The sequence below is a fragment of the Ochotona curzoniae genome, unplaced genomic scaffold (assembly GCF_017591425.1).
Source record: "Ochotona curzoniae isolate NIBS_2020 unplaced genomic scaffold, NIBS_Ocur_1.0 scaffold_1037, whole genome shotgun sequence".
NCBI classification, from domain to species: Eukaryota; Metazoa; Chordata; class Mammalia; order Lagomorpha; family Ochotonidae; genus Ochotona; species Ochotona curzoniae.
In genome coordinates, this window is record NW_024467083.1 from 26,852,653 (window position 1) to 26,860,430 (window position 7,778).

Here is a 7,778-nt window from a genome sequence, read left to right on the forward strand (position 1 = left end):
AAGATGACCATTTCACCCGTATATAATAAACTTTAAAATAATCACAGATCATTAAAACTAAAATAGTATAACATTCTTAACTCATTAAGTTGAGAAATGTATAAAACAAACCTTGAAAAAATACATTTGCGGTGATGCTGATATACATAGACATTTTTTTGTTTTTTTTTTAAATTCTGGTTACAACTTAAACGGGAGAGCTTGTGGTATTTGTCTTTCGGCATCCGGCTTACTTCATTCAGGTGCATCCACTTTGATGCAAATAGCAGAATTCCATTTTTATGACTGAATTCATACGGATACACACACACACACACTGCATTTTCTTTACTCACGCATACAATGATGGACACCATGCTTGACTCCATACATTGGCTGTGGAAACAGGGATGCTGTAAACAAGTTGATGCAGTTATCTCTTTCCTACAGCGTGTGCATTTGTTTTGGGTAGACACTCAGTAGTGGGTCCACTTTGCTCTTCTATCCTCAATAAAAAGACTCCTGCCTTCTGGTCTTCCCAGCGAATCTCTCTGTCCTTCCCTTGAGTAGCACTGATCTCTATCTTTCTGAGGACCATGTGTTCACTTGTTACAGACGGAGTTAACACGCCTGTGGCTCTGGAGAACACATAGAAAGGAATGAGTTAACTTCATTTTCCTTCAACAGCCAGGGACCCCCCAGAAGTTCAGGAGTCCCGGCTCTTTGTGCCCTTCAGCTTCTTATCTACATGTTTCTCAATACATTCCTGTTCTATTCGCAGCTTCTACCTGCTCTGTCACTCCATGTCCTCCCACCTAGCCTTCTGCAAGGTTTCTGTCATCAATAAAACACCTCATTTCCAATGTCTCTCTGAAATGCCCTTTGCTCCCTACGTGAAGCTGCAGTACTTACTAGTGGTGTTTGCATTTTTTGTGTCCTCTACCTTTCCCACTGGTTAGTCACCAGTACTCGGGGTATCGCAGTGCCTAGAATAAGCTTTATGTCCTCTCTGCTCTTCATTGATGCTTCTACGCCATTTTCCTGCTCACTCCCCTCTCAGAAAACCCTGCCATCTGCCACCCAGTGCTCTTTTGTTCTTAAAGTGAAATAACCTCCTCGTGCCTTTCTGCCATTGCCTATGGTTCATAAAAGCAGGGCTTGTCTTCTACCTAACTTCAGTCTTCTTCTCCACAGTCATATTTGTCCTTGCTATTTTAAAACTTTGTTTGTTTGAAAAGAAAGGAGGGAGAGAGAGAGAACCCTCTGATGGTTCACTCTTCAAATGGCCACAATGGCTGAGGCTGGAGCAGACCAAAGGCATGAAATCAGAATTCCATGTGGGTCTCCCACATGAATGGTAGTGTCCCAAGTATGTGGGTCATCTTCTGCTGCCTTCCCAGGCCATTTAACAGGAAGATGGATCAGAAGCAGAGCAGTCAGGGGTCCAATCAAAGCTCTGAAGTGGGATGTTGATGTCACAGGCTACAGCTTAATCTGCTCCACCACAATATTGGCCCCTCCAGCTTTTATTACAGTTATCTATACACCTCAAACTTTCAACTTCATGCATGCCAATTCCTTTTGTAAATACATGTTATCCCTAAATGTCACTTTTCACAAAGTTCAAAGAATTCATTTTTTCATTTGAGAGGCAGGAAGAAGAAGAGTGAGATCTCATCTGTGCCTTCCTAGCCCTAGGGCTCTGTACAAACAAGCCTTGTTTAGATTCTCAGTTGATCACCTTGACCACTTTTTCACTGAAAAACAATGACACTCTGAAAGGAACCTCTCCTTTTTCCACTAACAAATTTGGCAAACCACCCTCCTTAATGAGCTCAAATTCTGTCTGGTCACTGGGACTCCTGTTTTTGCTTCAGCCAAATTCATACTGGTGCCGTGGTTCCCCTGCTTTTCTCTATGAACACTGGACTTTGGCAGTTACCCTCCTTCCTGGTGATCAACTGCCTCCTTAACTAGACTGCGTGTCACCTATTGCTCTTGCACAGCTCATCTTAAAAGCACCTCTCAAATCTGCTTGTCTTAATCAATGTGCCACCTCATCTAGCTCCCCTCACAACAAAATAGCAATATCAGTATCTATTATCAAATATTATTTCTCTTCATCTGACCAGCTTAAGAGCTTTTTTGTTCCCAGAGCTCCTTCAAAATCCCTCTTCTCCAAGGCACCAGAAGACTTCTTCACCGTCAACCCCGTGGGTTGGTCCTGAACCGACAGCCTCCTGGCTTTCTCAGGAGAGAATGGCAAAGCTAACTTCTCTGCCTCTCAAAACTGTTCTCTCTTTTCTCCAAGGACCTTACAATCTCTGCCCACTCCTCACAGTAGCTCCCATCTCTCTGAACTCTAAATCTGGAGTGTTCAAAGTACTCCCCATGTAATCCTTATTTCATGAAAAAATGGATGGAGCCAAATAGGAACATTAAACTCTTTTTTAAAAATCATGTTTTGATTAATTTGCTCATTCATTGATTGTAGAAAATATTTTTTCTTAAGAAAAATTCTCTTAAAAGAGATCCCAAATCCTAATGAAACAGTCCTTAAAATTTGTCTATGGAAAGTTCGTATTATGAAATTCTATTTTCCATGAATTTTTTTTCAACTCACTATACTTTGAATACATACATAGGTACATAGACTTAATGTACCTTAATTTCTTATTGGAACATTAAGTTCTAACACAAATACTCAAACAAGATTATGAACACATATTGATCCATTGGGTAAAACTGAAGATCCAAGCCACCCAATTGAATACAAACTTCAGGGCATACATGCATTAAACACTCTGAGAAACACTGAGCTGCTGGGGATGAAGCAACTTCAGTGCCTTCTCCCTCTTTTACAAACCCTATTTTTTAATTGCTTTATTTATGTAAAGAGAATACACTTCATATACCCTTCTCTCTGTGAAGCCAGCATGTGTTAGGTACTTACCAGGCACCGGGCACTATGGAAAGCACCCTGTATGGCATGATCTCATTTAGTTCACACAACTCTCTGAAGTTGGCACCCCTGTCATTGTCTATTTTATGGAAGAGGAAACAGGTTCTAAAAGCTTGTAGCAATCTGTGGTTTTAAATCTACCAGGCGGTTGAAATGAAACCAAGAAATCGGGCTCTATACATAACCTGAGCTCATAACACCATGTTTTGACCCAAGAAATGGCAGTTGCACATGCTTCAACCTCACATTGCGTTATTCTTTGGGAATAGGGAAATTTACAGATTAATAAAGCACTAGGAACACCTTATGCAAAGTGAAAACTGAGGGAAACAGTAGTAGAATATCACCGGGCACAGTTTTTCAAAGTGAAGGAATTTAGTTGGCATAGTTGAATCATTGTACCTAAATGTAATCAAGTAATTTGTTCATCTATTAGCTGCCTAAAGGACTGAAGGAAATGGATCACATTTAGTTTTTTAAATTATTTGTTTATTTTCACTTAATTACAACAGAGGTAGTTAGAAAAACTCAGAGAGATTTTTTTCATCCTCTTGTTCATTCCCCAAATATCTGCAATAGCTGGAGCTGGGCCAGGTCAAGGACAACAGGCCAGCACTCAACACAGGATTCCCACACAGGAGGCAGAAACCCAAGCATTGAGCCAGCACCTGATGCCCCCCAGGGCCTGTATTCTGATCCAGGAAACTGGATCAGTAATAGAATGTGGACTTGAACCCGGGCACTCATATACCGAATGTGGGTATCCCAAGTGGCTTCTTAAAGTCACTTTTATTTTAAAAAATCACCACTCCCCAAATACTAAAGGAACCCACATTTTGATATTTCTTAATCAAAGATAATAATTTTTATTTTTTCTTTGAGATTTTGGGACCCTTCAAGTCACGGACTACAACTTGTCAGCTGGAATGTTAATAAAAGGTAAGATTAATTTTAAACTGTGTGTTAAGAACTAGATAAACATGTAGAATCAATGAAATTGATTTGTAGGGAATAAAACAGTTTAGACATCTAGGGTGATTTCTTGCAAAAGCAGTATTTGTTTTTAAGCAGCTCTGCCAAGAGAGCTGGTTGAGAGAGGGAAAGCATAAACAAATCTAGATTCGCCCCCTTTTAGCCCACATCAGGTCTAATTCTCGTCATCTCAGAAGCCCTTGGTTGAACACTCTGATAAAGCATTTACCCAAGCCTTCTATGAGAAATAAACTAAAGTGCGATCCTTCCCAGGCAGATCTGCAATTTATGTCTCAACCTATGGGAAAAGAGCTTTTAAAATTCTAGCACCAGATGTTGGAAAGAGAACCAGTTAAAAAGAAAATCTAGGCAGAAGTCTTCACAGTTTTAGAAAAGAACTTTGTTTATTTCCTAAAAATATGCAGATTGTACAAGCCCAGATGTGCTCTGTCCGTGTCTCAGTGCTCTTACATGCAATTTGTACCCAGAGCTGTTCTATGAAGTTGACTGGAAGGTAGACACACTGAAGCTTTGAGAGGGAAAGTGGCCTGGCTTGTGAGTATGTGATTATTAAGTGACAATAGCTGGGACAGTGGTGGACAGCCCAGTCGGGGGCCCTTCCACTGCGTGGATTGCACAATGGGAGCCGGAGCAGCGATGTTGCCTGTGATTTTGTTGTTGATTAGCCCAGGCTCTTCCTTGCCAAGTCTTGCCTTTTGTGATTGCCCAGGGATGACGCTCAGACCTTTGACTCCAACATCTGTGGTCTGGTGAGGGAGGAGCTGTGAGCCCTGTGATTAGTGTGTGTATAGATGCCAAACTAATTAGGTGAGAGATGCTTGGGAGAGTAGGGGAAAGGGCACAGCCTGATGAGGTTTCTTACAAGAAAAATCTAGCACTGGCATTTGGTGTTTCTTACTATTCCAGTATTTCCTTGGAAATACTGCTGTTGCACAGCTTCTGGGGTGGAACAACCTAGAAATGGCTGGGGAGACCTAGTCCGGGAGTCCGCTGCCATGACCCAAGTGTGCAGACAGAGGGCATTGCCCTGTGCCACCCTTTTCTGCTATCTACTGCCAAGCCTTCCTCTTCACACATACTTAGATATTTTGAAACAAATTCTGTCCTCACATGTACATCAATGACAAACAACATGTCACCAAATACCCAGTTTGCCTTTTCTTATCTTGAGCTCTCAGAGTTTTATTGCTAGATCTCAAGTATGTGTCCTTGAAATTCTCATGATTCATCTTTATACTCCGTGTTGACAAACTCTTCTACCTGACCATGTGGTGAACAGACTTAGGCTCTTGAGTACTTCCTCCTAAAATAATCTGAATAATCTGGAAAGCACCAGGAACAAAACAGGAAGTGTGAATGTCAAGAGCAAGTTTTTACAAAACCTGGATCAGGAATTTCTGAGGAGTTAGACAGTGAGTACAGGACAATGGAGGTTCCCAGGGCAGGGTCAGGGCTGGGCCTGGTGGAGGATGAGAGAACAGAGGTAACAGTTGGGCCCTGCTGAAAGAAGCTGCAGATCCATCACCCTGCTCTTCCAGTGACTCTGTCAAACCTGCATTTGCAGCCCCAGGATCGGCAGGCTCAGTGTTTTCCCCTGGAATTGCAGCGTGTGAATCCTGGGTCGGGGCTCTCTTGGGGAAGTCTAGCAGTACCATTGGAGGTCAACACAGCTTTTGCAGAGCCCCAGCTCACCACCCACCACGATGGGGCTTCTCCTGGTCCGTTCCCTTTAGAAACAACATGAGGGACACATACTGGGACTAAAGCAAAGTAGCCATCTGCTTGAGCACCAGAAAGAAGAGTGCATGAATGTTTGAAACAAGAAAAGTCTCAGCTCTTACAATGAGCATGCCTAGGGAGACACAGTGGCCAGCACACGGCCCAGCAGGTTGACCATGGCTCAGGAGCTTGCGTCTCAAGTTCAAACACTGCTTCCAGTCCAAGCTGCTCCACTTCTCATCCAGCTCCTTGTTCATCCATCCTAGGAAGACTGGATGATGATCCAAGTCTGTGGCTCCCTATCACTGCCATGGGAGGCCCAGATGGAATTCCTGACCACCAGCTTTGGATTGGCCCAGTCCTGACTCTTGCAGCCATCTGAGAAGTGAACCAGCAGATGAAAGGTATCTCTCACTCTGTCTCTGACATTTTCTTTCTCTGTGTCACTCTGTTATTCAAATAAATAAGTCAATAAATCTTTTTTAAATGGAAGCCATGTTTTCAAAACAAGAAAGACTGCATGCTGTAAGCCATCAATAGACAATTATAACAAAGAAGTACATATATAACTAATTAGATATATTGTTGAAATAGACTATGCTGGACAAAGGAACATTACAGGATGGACACAACTAAAAGCGGAGAATAGAAATATTTGGAGAACAATTTAAAGAGTTAGAAAAAATAATTTCAAAAATTACTTATTTATCCATTTATTACAGAGAGAAGGAGAGAGAGTGCAAAACATCCTCCAAAGGCCTTAATCTCCTGTTTTAATCTCTAAATGCCTGCAACAGCCGGACCTGGCCACAGCTGGGGGCTTATAACTGCATCTGGGTCTCTCACATGGGTACCAAGAATCCAACTACTTTGAGGTTTCATTTGCATTTTAATATATTTTAATTTTAACATATGGGAAGATTCAGTGTAAAAGTATTAACATTAACTGAATAATGTGAATTTCCAAAGGAGAACTGTTGGAAAAATTAATACAGATTACATTTTCCACTGTTAAGAAAAATGGCACCTCTCAGTTTGAGAAAAAAACAAAAACTTGTCTAGGAACATGCAACCGAGCTGAACAGAAACTAGGGCTACAGCGCATAAAAAAGGGAGTTTTATAAAAGCACTTTGGCTCTGGCCCCAGAGGTGATAGGCTGGGGAGCAGGGTGGCAAGTGGGTGGGAGGCCAGCAGTGATGACATCCCATTTCAAGCACGCGTTAGACTGCTGATGTGGGTGATGAGCCAACCATGGCAAGGGCAGAGGAATCAGGCAGGCAAGTAGACTGCAGTTTTTGCAGGTCCCAGCCAAGGACTTCAGATTTCCTTGAGTCTCAGTATGGCTTCAAGTTCTGCCACCAAAACACCTACCTTCCTGACCCAACTCCCAGACTCTTCCATACAATCTTTGGACTAAAACAAAACAAAACAAAACAAAAAGCAGCATTATGCCATAGCCAGTGAAGCTGCTACCTATGATGCCAGCATCTCATATGGATGCCAATTCTAATCCCAGCTGTTCCACTCACTTAGTTCATTCTTACTGTGCCTGAGAAAGCAGAGGTCCAAGCCCTTGGGCTCCTGCACCTGCGTTAGACACACGGAAGGATCTCTGTGCTTCTGGCCTTGACCTAGAAAACCCTGGCAACTGGGATCATTTGGAGAGGGAGCCAATGGATAGAAGAGCTTTCTCATTCTGTCTCTCCGGCTCTTTCTCTTTGTAATTTACCTTTTGAATAAAAACAAAATAATTTTCAGAGAAAAAGATTACTGCTGCACTGCTCGACAGCAACTTAATTCATTTAGATAATGAGGCCATCGATTTTAAAAATGAAAGAAATGATACATTGCATTGTTGTTCAAACTGTCATTCAAAAGGAGAGATATAGCAAGTACGAAAGGAGTTTTAAAAATCAGTGAGAGAGCCCAGCATGGTATCCTTGTGGCTAAAGTCCTTGCCTTGCATTCCCCTGAATCCCATATGGGCACCAGTTCTAATCCCGGCCACCCGATTTTCCATCCAGCTCCCTGCTTGTGGCCCGGGAAAGCAGCCGAGGACAGTCCAAAGCCTTGGGACCCTGCACCCACATGGGAGTCCCGGAAGAGTCTCCTGGCTCCTGGCTT

The 7,778-nt window shown here is 42.5% G+C and overlaps 1 non-coding gene across 1 annotated transcript; it reads left to right on the forward strand.

Annotated features, from left to right (window-relative positions):
* Positions 1–6,844: 6,844 nt before the first annotated feature.
* On the forward strand, positions 6,845–6,910 carry LOC121168911. The gene has a single exon (XR_005885776.1). It is a non-coding gene; the product is annotated as a small nucleolar RNA SNORD104 (small nucleolar RNA).
* Positions 6,911–7,778: the final 868 nt, after the last annotated feature.